General features: G+C 34.6%; 1 long non-coding RNA gene across 1 annotated transcript in view; it reads left to right on the plus strand.

The window, feature by feature from the left end:
* The first annotated feature begins 9,450 nt into the window (after positions 1-9,450).
* Positions 9,451-21,522, plus strand: part of LOC139441134 (uncharacterized) — a 47,574-nt gene continuing 35,502 nt past the window's right edge. Inside the window, exon 1 of the long non-coding RNA XR_011651554.1 lies at positions 9,451-9,561. This is a non-coding gene — a long non-coding RNA (uncharacterized lncRNA). The remainder of the gene's footprint in view (positions 9,562-21,522) is intronic.

The following is a 21,522-nucleotide window of genomic DNA, read 5'->3' on the forward strand; positions in this document are numbered from 1 at the left end:
CTAGGTTGCAGGTTTGATCCCCAGCCAGGACATGTACAATGTGTTCAGAGTTCTTTTTTTAAAAATTGGATTTTTTTCTTATTGTTGACAAGAGTTCTTTGCATATTTTGGATACCAGTTCTTTATTGTGTGTTTTACAAAGATTCTCTCCCAGTCTGTGACTTGTCATTTTATTCTCATAGCAGTGCCTTTCACAGAACTTTTTTTTTATTTTAATAATATCTAACTTACAACATTTTTTATTTCGTTGATTGTGCTCTTGGCATTGTATCTAAAAACATCACCAAAACCAACATCATCTGTATTTTCTCCTGTTATTCTCCAGAAGTTTTATAGTTTTGAATTTTACATTTAGGTCAATGAAACATCTTGAATTAGTTTTTGTAAAAGGTGTAAGGTATGTGTCTATGTGGAAGATCTTTGTCTAGATTGGGAAAGTTTTCTGTTCATTTCACTTACAGATAACCAGTTGTTCCAAGACCACTTGTTAGAAACACTATTCTTTATCCTCTAAACTGCCTTTGTTCCTTTGTCAAATATCAGTTTACTCATAATAATGTGGATCTCTATCTGGGCTCTCTATTCTTTTCCATTGATATCTTTGTCTATTTTTATCTAAAGACCAAATGTGTTAATTGTCTTTATAGTAAACATGACATCAGATAGAATCAGTCCTCCACTTCTGTTATTCTCCTTCAATATTGTGTTAGCTATTTGGGGTATTTGCCTTTCCAATATAAACTTGAGATTCAATTTAGTAGTAGGCATAAAATAATTTTCTAAGATTTTGTTTGGGATTGTATTGGATGTATAGATCAAGTAGGTAATAAGTGATATTTTAACAATAATAAGTCTTACTATCTATGAACATAAAATATATTACCAATTATTTAGATCTTCTTTGATTTTTATCAGAGTTTGTAATTTTCTTCATATAGATCTCATGCATATTTTGTTAGACTTATTCCTATTTTATAGATGGTAATATAAACAGTATTGTGTTTTCAAATTAAAATTCCATTTGTTCATTATTGGTAATAGAAAAGCAATTTATTTTTACACTAACCTGACACTTTGCTACAATTGTCTACAAGTTTTAAAAGTTTGTTGTTGTTATTGACTCCTTGGGATTTTTGATGTAGACAACCTTGTCATCTGTGACCAAAGATGATTATAATCTTTCCTTCCTAACCTATATAAATTTTATTTTATTTTCTTGTCTTATTACATTAGCCAGGACTTCCAGTACAACACTGAATGGGAGTAGTGAGAGAAGGCACTCTTCACGTGCTGTTAATTTAATGTGAAGTATCTGCTTTCTTACTATTAAGTATCATGGTAACTGTAGGTATTTAGTAGATGTCCCTTACCCCAATTGAGAGTGTTTTTCTCTATTCTTAACTTGCTGAAAATTTTTATGAGGAAAGATGTTGGATTTTTTTCAAATGCTTTTCTATAACATTTGACATGATCATATGATTTTTCTTTTTAGTGTGTTGATGCGATAAGCTATATTACTTGGCTTTCAAATGTTGAACTAGGCTTATGTGACTGTAATAAATCCCAGTTGGTCATAATGTATATATTAGTTATACATTAGATTTAATTTGCTAACATTTTGTTAAGGATTTTTTATTTATGTTCATAAAGCATATTGGTCTAAAGATAAGATTAAATGCTTTTCCCTATTGTAAAAAATAAGGAAAAGCTAAATATGCATGTCTGTAAGCTATTCAACTAAAAAAATACACATTTCTAAAAACTAACCAACATACAGTGATTTTTTCTAGTTAGCATACTAAGAGATTTTTAAAATAATTAAAAAGAAAACAAATTCAGTGTTCTTAAATTAGAAGCTGACATGATCCAAATCACTTTCTAGGAAGGTTAATATGAAAGTAATGTAAGGAGAACAGATGGTAAACAGTTCATTTAGACAGATATGTAAAGGTAGGGGTAAGATAATTAAAAACAAAGAAAGATATAAGAAAAACTATTTTGAACTTAATATCTGATTTGATATTAGAAGAGGCAGAAGGCAATAGGATGGATTAATCAAAGAGATTTGAGTCTGGGTAACTGAAAGAAAAACTGTAACTATGAAGAGAATTCAGAAGAGGAAACCTTTATTGATAGGAAAACAGCAAGTTAAATTTTGCAATTTTACACTGAAGCCAGAGGCAGGTAATCTGAGCAGAGTTCTGGCAGTAATTAGTGATACAGATTCAGAAATCCAAAGAAGATCAGTTCATGTTTGACTTTTGTTGTATTGCACTCCCTACCATATAGTCTTCCAATTTTTCTTTATATGTGTAAGTTTGAGTGCTTATCCAAGGTCTTCTTGGTGGATGCTATGATGACTCTTAAATGTATGTCACCAGTTCAGACTTCTCAAAATTTCAGACACCAAGCAAATACTGAATCTATTAAAATGATATCCCTCAGTTAACTCAAGGTGTCAGGGATGCAATCTGTCCCCAAAACTTTCTCTAAAACTTGTTTATGCCAGGGATTTTCATCTCAGCTTATGAGATCATCATTTTTTAAGTCAGTCAGGTGAAAAACTAAGAAACTACATCATGCCCCTCCTTCCCTTCCCCCTCTCTTACATACAAACACATACAAAGACACACCCAACTCACTGAATCACATCCAACTCACTCTCAATGCAAACCTTTCTCTAATGGTCTCCTACGAATCCCTGGTTTCTAGTTCCTACCACTTCTTACCATGCCTTCAAAAGACTTCTCACTGACAACAACATTTTCATTCCACAATTGAATCTCTTCAGCTGAGTTGAGTAGCTCTTTTCATACCAAACATATCTCCTAGCCATTTGGAATTTTATTATGGATCATTTCTTTCAAGACAAAAACTTCTAGGTAGCCTAACAAAAAATCTTTTTCTAAAATAATAATAATTAATAATAATAATCGATTTACCATAAATCCACAGTTTCTTTGATTTATCTCTTTCACACGTAATACTATTTGTATTGGCCTCATAATGGAGTATATGGTAAATATTGTGGTTGAAATAATAGCCATTTTTATTTAGCAATTTCCATTTTTCATTATTTTAAAAAGAATGCATTGTTCGAGGTTCACATAAGAACAAAGAAGCACTAGATTTAAATACATGTATATATATATATTAACAGATTGTTACTTATTCTTAGCTATGTCATATTTTATTTTATGTGTTTTTCACTTTGTACTTTATTTATGTATTCTTGTTTATTCTACTACAATTGTCCCAATTTTTCCACCTTTGCCCTCCTCTACCCAGACCATCCCCCACACCCAGGCATTCCCCACACAGTTGTTCATGTCCACAGGTCATTTATACATGTTCTTTGACTAGCCCCTTCCACTTCTTACCACTATGTCCCCCTTCCCTGCTCTGGGAGCTGTTAGTCTGTTCAATGAATCTGTGTGTGTGGTTCTATTTTGCTCATTATTTTGCTCATTGGATTCCTCTTAAAGTGACATCATATAGTATTTGTCTTTCATCGAATGGCTTATCTCACTTAGTGTAATAGTCTCCAGTTCCAAACATGCTGTCACACAAGCAGGAATTTCTTCATAGCTATTTTTAATACCCATTATTAGGATGAATCTGAAGAGCAGAACACCATAAAACAGCTGAAACAGTGTAAGTTATCAATGCTAATTCTTTTAAATCTAGCTGGAATATATTACTAGAAAACAAACATTTCTAAGATGGAATAAGTCCCAAAGATAAATATTTTATGTAATTTCTTTTGAATTAGTATTTTTCAAAAACATAATTGAAATTTATTTTACCAGCTAATATCATGAAGTAATTAGCTCAATTAGAGTCACTCCTAATCTTATTTCATCTTTTAAAATATTTATTATTTTATACTTTCTATCCATAAGCAAAAACAAAATAATAAGTTAGCAAGTGACCTAATTAGTTTTTATGGATTTGAAATTTCCCCTTTATTAAATACATCAGGAATGTTGATAAGCATTCCTTTCATTAAGAGATTCATTTCCAACATATTTTACTTTTATCTTGAATAATTATTTATTAAACTTTTTATACTAGTTTTTTTTGTTGTGTATTCATTCTAATTGTAGTGTTTTTTAATCCTTAAAAAAGATATAATGCTTCATAACTTATAGTCAAAGAGAATTAACTTACTTTAGAGAGTGTTATGCTAAGAGAAATAAGCCAGGCAGTGAAAGACAAATACCATATGATCTCACCTATAAGTGGAACCTAATCAACAAAACAAACAAATGAGCAAAATGGAACAAAAGACATGGAAATAAAGAACAAACTGACAGTAACCAGAGGGGAGAGGGCAGGGGAATAATGGGGGGGGAGGGGAAAGAAGGGGAAGGGGCAAGAAAAGGAACATGAGTAGAGGCCTTGTGAGCATGGACAATGGGGGGGGCATTGACCGGGGGAGTGGGGGGCGGGGCAGGGGACAGCAATAGGGAAAAAGGTGGGACAACTGTAACTAAACAACAGTAATTTAAAAAAAGGAAAATTAACTTACTTTTAAATTGCAACATATTTATACATGAACATATACATAAATGTATGAATTTATAGATATTTAAACTTTATACAAGAAATATAAAATAAACAATTAAAAACTTTCAGTGGTATAAAATATTAAATTGTTTATTTAGTCTTAGATGTATATGTAGGGTTAAGGTAATTATAACATTTAAACTAATTGCTTTATTACATGAAGAGATTCCATGAAGATTGATTTAAAGTTATTTAAATTATTAGGATATATACTCTGTAAAGGAAGAAGAATGGAAATAAAGTTTAGGGATAAAAGGAAAATGTAAAATTCTGAATGTTAATAACATGCTGGCATGTTTTTCTTTTAAACTTGAGTGGTGGTAGTTATCAAATCAGTCTGGTGCTTAGATTCCACTGGTTATATTTTTTAAATAATGTAACACTTCTATTTTTAAATGACAAAATTCACAATATACTGAAAATTACATCTCTGGGAACTATTTAAACCTATAATGAAAATTTTTAGATGAGAACTTACAAACATGTAAGAGGGCACATAGATTTCAAAATCATTTCAAATGGAATGTGCGGAAGAATTACTGCCGCCCTTAAATGATCTCGGGGCCTGTATACTTCTATCCATTCAGGATTTTATCTGTGTGATTCCACAGAAAACGCTGACTTCCACGGAAAGCTGTGTAACAACCTCCATGAAGAATTTGTTCCCAATGTATTTAACACATGTCAGCAAATTATTTTCTGTATCTAATGACTCATGTTACAATTCAAATAAAATTCTTCTATCTCTAGTAAAGATATACAACTGCTACCAAGTGTTTTCTATTAAATAACCCAGCATACACCCGCACAAAATTTATTCCTTGCACTTACTTTTTCAACCCTTTAATTCATTTATCTAGTTAGATCAAACTCTTCAAGCATCACTAAGAAATCTATGTAGTAAAATTGAAATTCCATTACTTTCTACTTGAAAGCAGTGTATAGGATTTTGAGATTTTGTAATGCCAGATAAAGCTTAAATGAGGTTTTAAAACCAGATTACTTTTTGTAGGTGAAATTCTGAGCCTCTTTGAACTGGAGTATGCTATTCTCTCTACCCACATGAAAGTGTATTTAATTCACAAAGGAAAATAGTGGATTTATCAATTAAAATGGTTTTAAAACTGCATGTTAACAGTCAATTTACATAAGAAAGGAAGCATTTTCTGAAAACACAGAACAAGCCATTTGCACGCAAAGTGGCGATGACCTTCTATCACACTGACGAAGGGAAGTTAGGTGTCTTAACTGGCAGAGATCAAACAACAAGGGAAAAACCAGAGAACTGGTGTCACAGAAACAGCATAAGTGAAACAACTTCTGCAAATAACTTCTTAGTGAGCCTAAGGGTTAAAATGATGACAACGGGTAACATTTTGAAACTCCATGCGATTTATTATATAAAGAGATTCAAAGTATATAAAGAGACTCGAAGATTTTGGAGTAATTTAGCCTGGCAGCATAATAACACCCTGAATAAACCCCCTCCCCTTATTATAAAACTTCATCTTTCAAAGTACATGCTTAGGGAGGAAAAAGCAGTCAACATATAAACGGATTTTTCAACATGCAAGAGGACACAAAAGTTCCTGATCTGAATTCCCAAATATGATGAATAACTATGCCAGGACCATTTTTATTAACTTCTGTAATTGCCTGGCAGACTATCCTTGAAGACTCAGTGATACAGGTACTTAAGATGCCTGGCATGCAAAGGACTCCAAAACCCTTCAAGAGGCATGTTTGCTTAGCAAATATACCACAAATAGTTTCCAGTTATATTGAGCTAGAAATTTTATAAAATTCTTAAATACTTTTAAAAGCAAATCTCAGTTATTAATTCTTCTAAATTTACTGTAAATAGTCATCTTCTGCCAGAGTCGCCATACCAAGGAAAGGAGTTCTTTAATAATCTATGTTCCCAGCACAACCAGAACTGACAGAGAATCGAACAGCAAGGGGGACCGACACCGAGGAAATAGAAAAATAAACATTCATCCAGACTGGTAGGAGGGGCGGAGACAGGCACCGGGGTGGAGAGGACTCGCTTGGCTGTGGCGGGACTGAGACTGGCGGAGTGTGGGACAAATGGCACAGGCAGTCCGAGCACTAGCAGACCCTGCGGCCCCACATTTGCACAGATAAACCCAGAGGGCCGGACTCAGAGTGGCGGAGAGCGGGGCAGGCATTGTGGCGGGTAGCACCCTGCGGCACCACATTTGCCCACAGATAAACCGGAGGAACGGCGGGCAGCGAAGCAGACAGCGTAACCCAGGGCTCCAGCTCGGGGAAATAAAGCCTCAAACCTCTGATTGAAAGCGCCCCTGGGGGTTGGGGCGGCAGCAGGAGAGACTCCCAGCCTCACAGGAGAGGTTGTTGGAGAGACCCACCGGGGCCTAGAGTGTGCACAGGCCCACTTACTTGGGAACCAGCACCAGAGTGGCCCAGTTTGATTGTGGGTAGCGGAGTGAAAGATTGAAATCCGGAGGAGAGTGAGGCGGGCGCCATTGCTCCCACTCGGCCCCTCCCCCACCCCCCATGTACAGCATCACAGCGCAGCCACCAGCATTACCCCGCCCTGGTGAACACCTAAGGCTCCGCCCCTTAAAGTAACAGACGCGCCAAGACAAACAAACAAACAAACAAACAAAATGGCCCAAATGACAGAACACTTCAAAGCTCCTGAAAAAATACAACTAAGCGACGAAGAGATAGCCAACCTATCGGACACACAGTTCAAAGCACTGGTTATCAATATGCTCACAGACTTGGTTGAATCTGTTCGAAAAACAGATGAAAAAATGAAGCCTATGCTAAGAGAAACAAAGGAAAATGTACAGGGAACCAACAGTGATGAGAAGGAAACTGGGACTCAAATCGATGGTATGGACCAGAAGGAAGAAACAAACATCCAACCAGAAAAGAATGAAGACACAACAACTTGGAAAAATGAGGAGAGGCTCAGGAACCTCCAGGACACCTTGAAACGTTCCAACATCCGAATTATAGGGGTGCCAGAAGGAGAAGAGGAAGAACAAAAAATTGAAAACTTATTTGAACAAATAATGGAGAACTTCCCCAATCTGGCAAAGGAAATAGACTTCCAGGAAGTCCAGGAAGCTCAGAGAGTCCCAAAGAAGCTGGACCCAAGGAGGAACACAACAAGGCACATCATAATTACATTACCCAAGATTAAACGCAAGGACCTACATCCAAGATTACTGTATCCAGCAAAGCTATCATTTAGAATGGAAGGGAAGATAAAGTGCTTCTCAGATAAGGTCAAGTTAAAGAAGCTCATCATCACCAAGCCCTTATTATATGAAATGTTAAAGGGAGTTACCTAAGAAAAAGAAGATCAAAAATAGGAACAGTAAAAATGACAACAAACTCACAGTTATTAACGGCCACACATAAAACAAAAACGAGAGCAAACTAGGCAAACAACTAGAACATGAGGGTTGTCAATAAGGGAGAGGGAGGGGGAGGGGGGTAAAGGTACAGAGAATAAGTAGCATAGATGATAGGTGGAAAATAGACAGGGGGAGGGTAAAAATAGTGTAGGAAATGTAGAAGCCAAAGAACTTATAAGTATGACCCATGGACATGAACTATGGGGGGGGTGGAATGTGGGAGGGAGGGGGGTGGGCAGGATGGAGTGGAGTGGGGGGGGAAATGGGACAACTGTAATAGCATAATCAATAAATATATTTTAAAAAATAAATAAATAAAAAATAATCTATGTTCCCACTGCCCAGACAAATTAAAACCAATATTTGTTTACTAAGTATATATGTAAATTGTTTTCTGTGTTATCAAACAATCACCTAATTATTAATATTTTTTAATGCTCAGTCTATTATACAAATGACTTTTGAAAATAAGAGTTTATATCTCGGTAAGTTTAAACTATTTTAAACAGACTGATATAATTCTCCCAGAGCCCATGATTGATTCTTTAATCACACTGCTAGCCCACAAGCATCATTTGATTACCCTTCAATACCTTATTACAGTGTTGCTGATCTGTGACTATCATTACTAACAGCATTTCCCCAGAATAAAGCAGCTCTACTTTTCTCACTGACAGCATTTCACAGACAGAATAATCTTGTCAAATGTACTTTGCTAAAATTAAAAGGAGAGTGAGAGACTGTGCACAAACCAGGTAGTGTCTACTCAAGGAGAGAATTCTATTTTTACACCTCTAATATGCATTTCTCCTTTCCTAAATGTGACATTGGAGTTGCAGTAGAAGATGAAGTCGATCCTGAAAAGGAAGAAAACGTATTTCGTGTAAAACCAGAGGTTCCAGGCCCCACACAGCATGCCTTCAATTTATAATAACTGTTCCCCCAGTTTGCAAGGTTGTCTATTTGCATGTGGCTCTCAGTCAGGGCTTTGATGGTTTATAAATCCCTGTTTGTTTCTGACTCTCGTGTTCACAAAGATAGGGCATCCTTAAGTGCTTCAATTTAGCATCTTGAAGTACTCCCTTAGCATGTTTAAGTACTTCAATTAGTCAGGATAGAATAGGCTTTTGCTTGGATAGCAAACAACCCCAAATCTCAGTGGCTTAAGGCAGCCAGAGTTTATTTCTCACTCACCAAAGGCCAAAAAAAGCTGCCCTCAAGCAGCACAAAATGCAAACTGCTTTCGTGTTGTGGCCCTGCCAGCTCAACAGGAAGATTCTTCCAACATACCTGCTGCAAAGGAAGAGAAAATTTGAATAATTCCACAGGGTGTTTCCAGTACTTCAGGTGCTGGGTGTCCATGGCCTTTGTGCTCACAACTTCCTTATCAACAATAGTCATATGATCTGCTTAAAAAGCTATGAAGTGTGGTTTTCCATGGGTTCAAACAGAGGCTGTGCCGGGCAGGATCAGATGAACATAAAGCATTTTCTCTGTTAAGCTACTGAAAGCACTTCTCTTGACATAAATAAACTCCAGAACGGTGAAGGAAAAACAACAGTCAGAATGTCTGGACTCAGTGAGTACTTTGACTCTATTTCAGTTCCTCGCATGCTGAATTAAGACATTGGACTAAGTGGTCTTTGGTTCTCCCACAATTAAATTTATGCAATTCTCTACTCTTAAGAAAGAAGCTCTCTTATTTTCTCTTGTACTATAATTGTTAGCCTTTAGAAAGATTGACTATTGCCAGATATTGTAAGAGTAGTATCAGCAGTATTTAAGCAACGATTCCATTGCCTCAGGTTAGGAATACAAGGGCAATGATAAGATTATTCAATTATGGATTTTCCTATGTAAATTATATAAGAATTGGAGCATAGATTCATAATGATAGGATTACAGAAAATCATCTTTGAATACATTCTTTTTCAAGAATCTAAACTAATGAATTTTGACTGAAATCATCATAACTTGAACATGTTTAAGCATCTTCTTGTCTTTTTTCTCTTTCCGGTCTATGGAAAGTTGCAATGATGCATGCCAGAGATATCTGGGGCAGTAGAAAGAACATGGAGTTTGACATAAGGCAAGCGCTTGCTTGAATTATAGTGTCCTATTTACCAATTTGATAATCTGATATTTCCTATATGATACTAAGACTGATGTGTTTAAAAATTATAAACTCACTGAATTTATAAACAGGGAATAAATTTAACATTGCAACATAGGAACTATATTAGCAAGTTTCTGCCTAATGAAAAAAAAAATCATAACTTAGCTCACATTGCAATCAGCAAATTACTTTTTAGTTCAAAGAAGGTTAAAATACCTGCCTTTGGCACTGGCCAGCAGAATGTAGAAACAGATACCAAAACTCAAAGTTATATAGTTATGTTACAATATAAAATATAATATAGTTATGTTACAATAAAACAAAACAAGATATTTCTAGTGTAAATAAAAAGTAGCTAGTATCTAGTAGAGCACATTGAAGTTAGAGAAGTCTCTATAATCAATTAAGAGAGATGATTTCAAGACATTTCAGGTTAATGCACATGCTAAGTAAGAGGAAGAAGCCCTTAAAAGAAAAATAATATATTAACCTCATCATAAAATATAGAATAATTTTCTACATTTCACTAGTTATTAATAAAAAACTAAATATTGATGCAGAGCCCCATTATATGGTTCTCCAGAGTGACAGTTACTGAGTAAACTAAACATAATGTATAAATTATAATATATAGAGAATAGATCCCATTTTTCTCAACAAAGGACTCTCTGTTCTTATTCATATTCATCAGATCCAAATTTGAGAAACCTAATCAGATATTGTTATGAACAGATGCCTAATCTTAAGATTGAGTAAACAATCTTCAGCAATCAGGGTAGGAAAATGAGATGCGTAGCAATCTTTACAGAATACCATTGCAGCTCCATTCTCAGACTGTTCTCCCTCTTGTCTTCCACTCTTCAGCAAATGGCAACTCAGTCCTTTCAGTTCAAAACGGAAAACAAAACTTGTCATATGAGATTTTTCCCCTTTTCTGACAATCCAAATCCAATCCAATTCGATCTTTCAAAATAGATTCAGCTACCATTCTTGTCAAAATCACCCCTACTCTTATTCTAATGTACATGATTGTAATCACTCCCTAACATGCACAGCCAACCATGCCTGGTGTATAGTCAGTACACTTTTCCTACTCACAATCCATAGCTCTTTTTGATTATTTTCATTTCTTCATTGATTTCACCTTTGGGTCCTTAGTTCTTTGGAATCCCTCACATTAATATTCACAGACCACTGCTCTTCTTAATTAGAACCAAGGCAGTATGGTAGTTTTACACATCACTGACTTCATAACAACACACCGATACTAAAACAAGTGTATTGACAATGCTAAATTGATATCTTGGGCATCTGCCTTCCTCTAGATTATATGATATTTGTTTCCTGACAAAAGGTAGTGTTAGAAAACATCCGATTGTGTATTTCATAGATTATGAACAAACCAGCTGCTAAATCATTGACAAACAAATTGTGCTCTTCATGCATTAATAGTACCACCTGTAAAATGAAAGTTATTTTTAAATTTACCTGAACATCAATCAAACTAACAGCAAAACTTGTTACTGGTCACTTTAAGTACCTGAAAAACTTGGCAAAATGTTATTTCTGCCGTGCACAAATAATTGTAAATCTTTCACTGTCAGGAAAAAAAAATTTCTCTATCCAAAATGATTAAGAATTTTAAGGTTTACCTAAGCAGAAATTATTTTAAGTCAATGTGTTTTGTCTTTACCATAAAAATTAACATTTAACATCTTAATGAGAGCTTTTTATAGCTCAGCAATGTTAATATTGAAGTTAAGAAGGAAATCCTCAATTATAAGTGAGTAGATGATCTTCTGGTGGCAGAGATGAGGCAGCTGAATTTTTATTTGTAAAGGGAGCATAGGAAACAACATTCTACACATGTAGATACAGAACCTACAGCAACTGACAAAGAATATACTAATGGTAATTTGACATTTATTGAAAACCGCTCTATAGCTTAATGCTTAACACAGTACTATCACAGCATCACTCAGTTCTTAAAACAAAATTTGAACGTTCTTCTAACTCCATAGCCAGTGGTCTTTTTCTTTTTTCTTTAAATTTATTGGGGTAACACTGGTTCACAAAATTATACAGTTTCAGGTGCACAATTCTACAACACATCTGTACACTGTGTGTTCACCACCTCAAGTCAAGTCTCCATCCCTCACCACTTATCCCCCCTATACCTTAGTCTGCCTCCCATAGCCCATATTCTTTACAACTACATTATGATTACTGTAAAATAATGTCAGCAATTTAATTTATGAGTACCTATTTTATAAAAAGCTTCTCTCACATCTTTCATTTAATCCTCTTAAAACCTCTGTATTTAACCATTTTGAACATAAGAAAACTGAGACATACAGGGAGTAAATGAATAGTTTTAAGGGGATTCCTTCTACTTGAGGAATGTCTGTTATCCTACATTTTTTAATATTACTTCGGTGTTATTGATTTTAGAGTTTTATTATATTGTATCTTGAAGATGATCTCCTTGAGCTAAATCTACCTAGGGACCTATGAACTTCATGAACTTGAACGTCTCAACCTCTATGAGGTTAGAGGACAAAAGTATTAAAACAACTATAGCCACAATAATTTGTTAATGGATACACAATATAAAAAGATATAAATTTTGACATCAACAACATAAAATGCATGTGGGGGGGAGTAAAAGTGTAGAATTTCTTATTGATCCAAGTTAAGTTGTTATCAGCTTAGACTATTATAAGAAGTTTTATGCAACCCTTATAGCAACCACAAAGCATAAACCTACAGTAAATACACCAAAGGGAAAGAAATAAAAGCATGACATTATGACAAATCATTAATTTACAAAGGAAGACAGCTAAAGAAGAAACAAAGAACTATAAAACAGCCAGAAAAAAAAAAACAGTAAGATATCTTTAGTAAGTCGTTACTGTATGTAATCACATTAAATGTAGATAGATTACATTTTTCTGTCAAAAAAAATAGAGTGCTGAATGGCTAAAAAGACAAGACCTAACTATGTGTTCCCTGCAAGAAACTTACTTGAGATTTCAGGACATATGAAGAATGAAAGTGATGGGGTGGAAAAGGCTACATGCCAAAATGAAACTGGACTTCTATCTTACATCACACACAAAAATCAACTCTAAATTGACTAAAGACATAAACATTACAAATAAAATCATAAAACTCCTACAAGGAAACACAGGGGTTAAGTATTTTGACTTTGGTCCTGGCAATATATTTTTTTGATTTGACCCCAAAAATAAATAAGTAGCCTGAATCAAACTAAAAAAACCTCTTTGCAGTAAAATAAACCATCAATAAAATAAAAAGGCAACATAGAGAATGGGGGGAAATATTTGCCAATCACATATCTAAGGGATTAATGTCCAAAATATATAAAGAACACATACAACTCAATAGTAAAAAAAAAAAAAAAAACATTACAAAATGAGCAAAGGACCTGAACAAACATTTTACAAAGGGGCAACAGGTATATGAAAATGTGTTCAACAACACTAACCATCAAGAAAATGTAAATCAAAACCTCAACAAGCTCTCACCTCAGACCTGCTAGAACGGTTATCATCACAAAAACAAATGAAAAAAGATGTTGACAAAGATGTGGAGAGAAGAGAATTCTAAAAACAGAATCTCAGAGATATCTGTATCCCCATGTACATTGCAGATTCACAATAACCAAAGTATAAAAACAATCCAAGTGTCCATCAATAGATGAACAGATAAGGGACATGTAAGATATACATATATCTATATCCATATATAAGGCGGGACCCCAAAATACCAGAATTATCTTCTGCAGGGCTGGACTCTTGTAGTATAGGCTTCACCCACTAGGTGAGTGTTCTAGTAACACATCTGCATCAGTGTACCAGCTGGCATTGGTGCGAGAGGCTGCGTTTGGCTTCAGCGATTTTTTTTTGAAGATTCCTTCAACCCATTTGCCCATTTCATGATGGGTCATTGATGAGCGCACCTGCCCACACTGCACTGAGTGTTCAGCAGTTTTTGATCAAAACAGCATGACACCCACACCCTACCCTCCCAATTTACCTCATCCTGCCACAAGCAACTTTTGTTTGTTTCCCCAGATTAAAAAAGGCTTTGAAGAAATATGTTTTGCTGATGTCAAAGAGGTGAAACAAAAAACAGCAGAAGCACTAAAAGGCATCAAAATCAACAAGTTCAAAAACTGTTTTGAGCAGTGGAAAAAATGTCTCAATAGGTTGTTGTATCAAATGGGGAGTATTTTGAAGCTGATTAAAGTTTAAACATGTAAGAATAAATACACAATATTTTATAAATAAATCCTGGGTTTTTGGTCCCCCATATACAGATATGTAGATGTAGATACATGATGATAGATAGATGATTGATAGATAGATAGATAGATAGATAGATAGATAGATAGATAATAGATAGCATTTACCCTAGAACAACACATGTTTGAATATGCAGGTCCACTTACATGCACATTTTTTTCAAAATACTTGTACTGCTTTCTATCTGTGGTCAGGAGTATACAGATATGGAGGGATAGCTTTATGGGATATTATTCATCCGTGAAAGAGAAGGAAATCTTGCTATTTGTAACAGCTTAAATGAAACTTGAAGGCATTATACTAAGTGAAATAAGTCAGAGTAAAAAAATACTATATGATACTACTTATGTGTGGAATCTACAAAAGCCAAGCTCAAGAGAAACAAAGAATGGCGGTTACCAGGTTTTGGGGGCTGGGGAAGTGGGGAGATATTAGTCATAGGGTACAAACTTTGAACATAAGATTAACAAGTTCTGGGGATCTAAGGTACAGCAGGGTGATGATAGCTCACCATACTGCATTATGCATGTAAAAGTTGCTAAGAGAGTAAATCTTAAATCTCCTCAACACAAAAAAGAAGTGATAATTCACTGATGGATGGAGATAGTAGCTAATTTTATGGTGATAATCATTTTGCACAACATGTTTAATAATCAACATATTGAATACTTTCAATATATGCAATGTTTTATTTCAATTATGTCTCAATAAAGCTGGTGAAAAAGATAATACACCAAATTAACAAAATGAAAGAGAAAAATCATATAATCATCTCAAGAGATTCAGAAAAAGCATTTGAAAAAATTCAACATCCTTTCATAAAAAACACTCTACAACTTCAGTGAACACGGAATGCACCTCAACAGAAGACCATCTATGACAAGGCCACAGCTCACATCAGATTCAATAGTAAAACCTGGAAGGTTTTTCTCTAAGAACAGAAAGAAGGCAAGGATGTCCACTCTCACCACTTGTATTCCATATAGTACCAGAATTTGAAGCCAGAGTAATTAGGTAAGAAAAAGAAATAAAAGCTAATTAAATCAGAAAGAAAGAAATGGAATTGTCTGACTGTAGATGACATACTCTTGAATATAGAAAACCCTAAAGATTTCACCAAAAACTGTCAAAAATAATAAATAAATTCAGTAAAATTGTAGGACAAAATCAATTTACAAAAATCAATTATGCTTTTATATACTAACAATGACATATCAGAAAGAGAAATAAAGAAAATGATCATATTTCAATACTATAAAAATAAATACTTCTGAATAAAAATAAAATACTTCTACTAAAGTACTTTAAATACATACACTAAAATACTTTATAAAAATAAAATATTTCTGAATAAATTTAATCAAGGAGGTGAAAGATTTATACAATGAAAACTATGGATTTTGATGAAAGAAATCAAAAGAGACACAAATAAAGGCAATGATAACCCACTTTCATAGATAAGAACAAGTATTGGTAAAATCTCCATACTACCCAAAGCCATCTAGATTCAATGACATCCCTATCAAAATTCCAATGACATATTTTACAGATACAGAAAAATAAACAATTCTAAAATGTATATAGAGCCACAAAAGACCCTGAATAACCAAAGCAATTTTAAGGAAGAAGAAAGCTGGAGACATTGCACTTCCTAATTTCCAACTATATTACAAACCAGTATGTTATTTGAATAAAAACAGATGCATAATCCTATGGAAAAGAATTGACACCCCAGAAATGATCACATGTATATAGGATCAACTAATTTTGTACAAGAATGCCAAGAACACACAATGGGGAAAGAATATTCTTTTGCATAAATAATGTTGGGAAAACTGGATATCCACATGCAAAAGACTAAAATTTGGACCCCTACCTTATGTCACTCACAAAACTTAACCTGAAATGGAGTGCAGACTTAAACGTAAGACATGAAACCATAAAACTTCTTAAAGAAAACAGACAAAACGTAGCTTCTTTACATTGTTTGTGGCTTGGATATGATACCATGCACAGGAAACAAAAACAAAAATAAGCAAGTTAGATTGCATCAAACTAACAGGTTTCTGTACAGTGAAAGAAACACTCAACAAAATGAAAAGGCAACCTATGGAATAGGAAAATAATACTTGCAAATCGTGTGTCTGGTAAAGAGTTAATATCCAAAATATACAAGAAATGTATACAATGCAGTAGCAAAAAGAAAAAAAAAACTGGTTAAATGTAGGTAAAAGCCATGAAAGGCCAACAGGTACATGAATAGGTGCTCAGCATGCTAGTAATTAGGAAAATGCAAATAAAAGCCACATCAAGATACTACCTCCAATCTGTTAGAATGGCTATCATCAAAAAGACAGGAGATAAGAAATGCTGGGGAGAATGTTTAGCAAAGGAAACCCACAACACCATAGGTGAGAATGTAAATTGGCATAGCTATTGTGGAAAACAATATGGAACTTTCTCAAAAATTAAAGGTACAACTACCATATGATCTAGTAGTCCCACTTCTGGACCTATATTCAAGAGAAACAAAAATTAGTATCTTATGGAGATTACTGTACCCTGTGTTCATTGGAGCGATATTCAAAATAATCAAGAAACGGAAACAACCTAAGTGTCCATCAAAGAAGATGTGGTACGTACATACAATGGAATATTATTCAGCCACAAGAGAGAATTTATGCTGTTATACTTAACAGCATAAACTCATTTTATACTTACAGCATAAATTCATTTATGCTGTTGCTAACATTTGCAACAGCATAAATGAATTTAGAGGACATTATGTTAAGTAAAATAAGTGAGACAGAGAAAGACAAATATGTATGAATACTGTATGATTTCACATGTATGGAATCTAAAATTTATCTCTTACAAATCATAAAAATTATCTCTTACAAATCATTTGTCACAACTATAATAATTATGCCCTGAAGGTATTAATCAGCACAGTATACCAGTCAACATCCAAACATGAAAATATAAAACACTCAAAGTATTTTAAACCGTGTGGATATTTAATTCCAGATTTTGTTACATACATGTTATCCAGGCTGAATGGCCAAAGAAGAGGAAGCTGAGCTGTGTCAGGCATCCCCGAGGCCAAACTAAGAGCCTAATGATTTCCTAAAACAATTTACAGGACTCAGAAAAGCTGGTATTCCTGTGGCCACAGTTTATTACAGTTTAAGAATACAAATGAAAATCAGCAAAAGGAAAAGATACATTGGGTGAAGTCCAAGAGAAACCAGCTACAAGATTCTGTGTCCTGTCCCAGTGAAATCCTAGGAACAGTCCCAGTAACGAAGTGTGACAACATATGCAAAGGACTGTCAACCAAGGTTGCTCACCCAAGACTTGTTGTAGAAGGTTGTTTAAGGAGTCAGTCAATGTAGGCACGTATTCATTATAAACTACAGCGTTAGCATAGACTATTTGATCAAACTGATGTCTCAAGTCCCATTGCCTCAGATAGAGAAAACATGTGTTTACATAAACCCACATTGTTAGCATAAACTACCAGATCTAACAGGTATCTCATGTCCCAAGGACTCAGACATTCAAAAATACTCTTATCAGACAGAAAATTCCAAGGGCTCTGCATTCATTCTTCTCCCAGAAAGACTTAGTCAAGGACAAGTCCTAAAAACAGGCCTTTCTTGTGAATATGCATTGTTTGAACAACAAAACCTGCTGAGTTAATTCTGTTCTGCCCATAAAGTAACCAAGATATACAAATTACAGGAGGTAGCAACTCCTTACCTCCAGTGCTGGCAGATCAGAGAATAAGAGCTCGAAGACTCCTCCTTTCCATAACTTACGCTTAGACTGGTGGTAGGGGGGTAGGGAGGTGGCAATGTGGAGCTGGAGCTTGGAACCACCTGGTGATTTAACCACCTGGTCGGTCTCTCCAAGGGTCTGCAGCAAAGATGGTGTTGAAAGTATCCAAACAAGGTGGAGCCTGGAGCTGCAATTGTCTTCTCTTACTGGAAGATGCTATTAAACACTGAATATAAGATTTCCCATCGTCCTTGAACTTTCTCATTTCCTCTACAACCTCCTTTAGGTGTTTCTCCCTAATGCCTTCCTGGCCGAAGAGTCTGTGGCATTTAGTATGCAAGACTGCAACTCTGCAGAGAGTCAATAGGTAAACAACAATCATACTTACCTATAGAAAATTAAAAGTTAACTGCAGGATCAAAATAACTGAATTTTTTAAATTCTAGAACAATGGTCTTCCCACTGTATCCTGGCATACAAAGTTGATGGAAAAAGTTGTTAAGCAGACAGTGTGATTTGGACTAGCAAAGGACTATAACCTTCAGTTTTTTTAAGGAAAATACCTTTAAAATTAGATTCCCTAGTAAAATTCAAAATTAGGATAAAATATTAGAAGTCTTGGACTCATCAACTTTCTCTATGACCTTAGTTAACCCACAATTACCTCTGGTTTCAGTACCTTTTTCTGTGAAATAAGTTATAAGAATTTTAAGTTCATTTTCAAATTAAGATCTGAAATAATGCAATTAGGGCTAGGAAACAAGATGGTTTACCCAAACCCAATTTGCTAAATTGGCAATGTTAAATTTACATTCTTTTTAACTATTTTGTTTTGGTTGACCAGTTTTCATTTTGCCTTCATAAGAGCATTTTAAGAAAAATTCAATTAGCCTTTGCTTTGCAGGGGGAAGTCTAGGGAGCAGGAAAATCAGAAAAGTACCACCTGTTCAGTCTAACTGATGGATGATTTCTTTTCCTTAAGATTAATGTCTTCAGGTGAAAAGACCATCTGTTGTCCTAAGATGCCCACAATCTATTTAGAGGCAACAGTCCTGGCTGGTGTGGCTCAGTGGATTGAGCGCCGGCCTGTGAACCAAAGGGTGTCCTGGTCAATTCCCAGTCAGGACACATGTCTGGGTTGTAGGCCAGGTCCCCAGTAGTGGATGAGTGACAGGCAACCACACATTGATGTTGCTCTCCCTCTCTTTCTCTCTCCCTTGCTCATTCTCTAAAAATAAATAAATAAAACCAAAAAAAAGAGAGAGAGAGATAACTGCTGGTACCCCATATTAAATACACATATGTGTCCAAATTCTCTCCTGTAAAATATCTTCATGACATATTTGCATCCACACCTGTCTTTTGCTCATGGAGAAATAACTTCAGTTCTAGAGTCTAAGTAATATATAACAATATTCAGGAAGAAATAAGACTTATGATTTTATTCATCATATTTGTCACAAAATGGAGTAATAGTTTCTGAATATAGGCCTAGCATATGTAGGTTTAATAAACATTCTATATTGTTCTTATTCACCCTTACATTGAAGTATAAACTCTTAAAGGGTTTATCTCCTGGTTTACCCACTCTGGGGCATATCTATTCAATTTTTATCATATTTACCCAATGACACGATTGTAATTACCTAGATAAGTTTCAAACATGATTGATTTGTTTTCCATACAAAGATCTTTATGTAATGGAAGAGTTCCAAAGAGTTCCAATTTAATTCAAGGGAAAAATAAGAAGAAAGGGGTATTGACTGTTTTCCACTAGGAATCTAAGAAACCAGAACCAATTAAAAAATTCAAGGTTATCAACTGTAAATATGATGATTAACAGAAAATGTTGTATAAATAAAATAATCTAATATATCTGCAATAAAATATAAAGATTGAGGTGCAACACGGATTAATTGTATAGTGTATATCAGGTGTATAAGAGAAATTTTTCCATGCATTACCATGCTTACTACCCACAAAATCCACTCTATTTGGTGTTACCCTCATATATGAAAGTATGGTCAGGCAACAATCTGCCTAACAATCACACAGCTAGTTATAAATATTGGTGGTAGGAATCAAACCCTCTTGATATTTTATTATTATTATTATCCTTTGAATAAAAATATGAAATATAATACTGTCCAGATTTTTCTAGCAAGAAAATTGACATATTTAATTCCAAATAAACTCCAGGATCTTTAATTTGAAATATGCAATAGAACAGAAAATGTTTCTCAAAACACCAAAGTACCCGCAGGGTAACATAGGAAAATCAACCATTGCATAAATTTTATAAAGAAGATTTCATTAACACGTTGTTGGTCAATTGGTGTGCTATCAGTGACGTTTTTTATGGGACCGACCTTAGGTTGACCTAAATACCTTAGCTAGAAAACATATTTGTTTTAGTCTCATTTATCTGGATTAAATCCCTTTTAAACTGACAGGCATATCTGAGAACTTTCATTGATATCAATTTAATAGGATGAACCTTTATCTTTAAAATGTTCAAGTCACTGTAATTATCTATCTTGATTCTTTGGAAGATAGAATTTAAATTTTGAAAAAAATGTGGTGTGCATGGGTCAAGTATTATTAGATAGTGCTCCACGAACAATTAGTTGCTATGCAACAACCTTTCAAACAGGCACTGAAAATAATTTTTAATAAAACAATATTCTTTTATGTTCTAGCTGGACTCAAGGTATGCATATGTAAATACAAAGCATTCAGTCTTCCTCAAATTCTGATCTTACTTGTGTATTTTAATGATACATTGGTCATGTGAGGAGGAGTGCAGTGTTTGACTCTAAATCATCATACCATTGTAAGTTTTAAACGTGTGTTTGTCTACAGGAATAGTGCTGTTTGCTATTTGTTTATCATCCATCCCTAAGAAACTCAATACACTATAAAGTTGTCTTTTCTATAGAATAAAACATCTTTATTTTAGCAAAAGATTAACCAAATAAACTGGTAAATATTATCACCAGTTCAAAATATCAATCTTCTAATTCAGAAAGTAGAAGTATATAGTTCATGTTCAAGTAAGCAACAATTTATTTCAGATGGGTCTGAAATAAACAACAAGCTCCTTTAGAGGAATATGAGCAAATCCACCGCAGAATGAGGGTTTGGTGAAAAATGAGGCATCGATTTTAGTAAGAGGATATCCATAGATATTCCAGCTTCAGCTCTGAAATCAGATGCCCTGTTACTATCATCTGCGGGCATGTTCTAGACGTACCTCCACAGCCATGGCGATCAATTTCACACCTCACTATGGTGACAGCATCCCTGTAACTTAGAA

Source organism: Desmodus rotundus, chromosome 9, assembly GCF_022682495.2.
Source record: "Desmodus rotundus isolate HL8 chromosome 9, HLdesRot8A.1, whole genome shotgun sequence".
Lineage (NCBI taxonomy): Eukaryota > Metazoa > Chordata > Mammalia > Chiroptera > Phyllostomidae > Desmodus > Desmodus rotundus.